This window comes from Musca vetustissima, unplaced genomic scaffold (genome assembly GCF_032173495.1).
Source record: "Musca vetustissima isolate MV318-11 ecotype Yass unplaced genomic scaffold, APGP_CSIRO_Mvet_v1 utg127359, whole genome shotgun sequence".
NCBI lineage: Eukaryota > Metazoa > Arthropoda > Insecta > Diptera > Muscidae > Musca > Musca vetustissima.
This window is the reverse complement of record NW_026878369.1, coordinates 48,443-51,334: the sequence shown is the minus strand read 5'-3', so window position 1 is coordinate 51,334 and position 2,892 is coordinate 48,443.

Sequence of the window (2,892 nt, the reverse complement as noted above, 5' to 3'; positions counted from 1 at the left end):
TGGACTAAAAGTTATTATTGGAGTGCATGAAGTAGTTTTGGGAATTCGTACATATGGGTACGAAAAGGACAAATTTGGTAGAATTTGGAATTTGGTAAACGGGAAGAATTCGAATCCTGCATGTTGCAACTTAGATTACTGTGGGAGTATGGGATTACTACAGGTTTGGAATATGGGTACGAAAAGTACACGACGGTACCAAATCTGGTACAATTTGGTTTTTGGTGAACAGACAGTGATGAAATTATTAAATTTGGACTTATGATTACTATTTGAAAGCAGGACTGAGGTACATTTGGAAATTTGTACTTATGAGTACGAAAAATACTAAATTTGGAACAATTTGGACTTTGGTAGAATTTGGATTACTGTTATAGTGTAGGATTGATGTAGTTTTAGAAATTCTTACTTATGAGTATGAAAAGTACTAAATGGTACTAAATTTGAAACAATTTGGATTTTGTTGAATCCTGAGATTTAGATTACTGTTGAAGTGTAGTATTGAGCTATGGATATAACTTGTTGAAGTGTACGTAAATTTGAATATGCAGATAACTTTGGAAACCTAAAATTTGGAATGTGGGTCACTGACGTAAAGTTAGAAAGAAGAAGTAAATTTAGTGGTGGTGGTATGGAAGTAGTCATGAAAATGTGTACTTATGTGTTCGAAAAGTGCTAAATGGAACTAAATGTGGAACCTTAATAAAAATATTAATAACTATGAAATAAATAAGTATTACATATTAAGTTGGGAAAAAAATCAATTTTTCAGCAGATGGCTGTACTGATAGATTTCTCGTAAAGTATCGATCAAACATTTTCAGATTTATGCTTGTTGTAAGGGTGACATTTCGCACCCAAATTGTGAATGGTGTTTATGGTTCTGATACTGTAACAGCCAATTTGGTGCTATTTTGGTTTCGTAGATTCCGTTCAGAAATTTTTGATGTTAAAGATGCACCTCGCATCGCGGAGAATTGACATCGCCCAGGAGCTAAAAATCGACCATGTTTTAAGCCATTTACACAAAAAAATGTATTTCTTATTCCTCAACCTAATATATGAATAAGTAAGCAACTGTAAGTATTTAAGTGTAATTCTCACATCCTAGCACATACGACAGTATTATTGATATTAATTTAAAGGTCAAGCACTCCTCTTGTATATACTATCAAATTCTCTGTCTGTGTGTAAATATATACACCATAGAATACAATTTTCTAATTTTTCACTCAAAAATCAGGGTCCATTTGACTCGCAAAATATTGACAAATCTTTATCAAAACTGTCATGCTTATTCTTTCGTCCGACCCTCTTCTCCATGTATAATTTCGCAATGTTTGGGTTATAATTGCGGCCTATGGAGCGACCGGGAACGACGATCGGTAAACTTTTTATAACCTTTAACATTTATATGGGGACTATGTTATGGTGTTATGTGACGGTGCCTAATTACTAATTATATATACTCTAATGAACTCAAATGAAAAACATGCCCAAAAACCTCAAAATACCGAATCTTTGGTAAACCTGTAAATATGGATGCAATATGGATAATTTTTGGTAGGGCGTTTTCTATTCAAAAATTATCGATATCGGCCCACTTTTGAGCATAGCCCCATGTAACGGTAGCCACGCCAATACTTGACATTTTTGGGAGGCTTGGCTACAATTTATTATTTTGGGAACTTCTTCGAAAATTTTCTACAAATAATTGTTTTACCCACCAAGTTACCCGGAATGCCAAACTACAGTCCAGACGTGAAGTTGAATGAAAATTAAAAATGATTTTTTTGTTTTCATTTTTAAATTATTTTTTTTGTTAATATTTCAACCCTTGTCTATGATCATCATCAGGGATTGAATTTTAAATTCTTATTAACACTATTCAACTTCCAAACTCATCGAATTGACTTGCTCAAGACAATTTCCTATACATATAATTTTTCTATAATAATTTAGCTAAATTAAATTTGGAGGACGGTTAGCTGGTACAATCAACTTTTAATATTTTGCTACCGAACACCCCTGTAAAAGAAAAATTTAAGGAAAATTGTTATCTCCCCAGTTAAGGTAAATTTTTGAATATTTTCTTAAAAGAAACACCTTTAGTTCATGAATACTGGTGAGAAATATCATCGATCAGTTATTTTCATAATTTATTTTTTATGAAACACACACACACACTCACATACAGGAAATTTGAAGATTTGTCGGTTCGTTCAATCATTTCATACATAACCCCAAACAACGGATGGCAATGCCATTGTTCGATGGTTTGGTATGAAGATGATGATATGAAGCCATTTGCGACGTTCAACGGTTGGTTGAAAACGATGACGGCGACGACGATGACCGTACAACACAAGCAACCCAACATAACACAAGCAGCAACAACAACAACAAATATCCACCAAAGAACATTTACGATAGCGGCGCACACCATACAACGGCAACAATAGCAACAACAATGGGGGGCTGAAAATTTGTGAAGCCGGCAAAAATGCTTCTTGCACGAAAGCGCACAGCCCAACCGATCAGTTGAGTTTTGTAAGTCGAGTGGATATCAAGTGTGCGTCCTCCTCTCTCTGTCTTGTCGTCGTTTTGTTGCTTTGTGGAAGAAAAAAATTCTAGAGAAGTAACAACAACAAAAAAAGAACTGTTTGTGAAATTCAAATATCCTTGTAAATTAAAGTAAAAAAAACATAACACAGTGCCAAAGGATTCTTCCTGTCTAGTTTGGGGATCACAAAAAGAGCAACCCTCTCACACTCTAAGCTAACCGTAAAAAGAAACGAACCAAAAAGCCAATACAAGAAAAAAACGTGCTAAAACAGTGCTTTAGAAAACGTGATTTATACCCAAGCGAACAAAACTCGATCACCGTTTTTA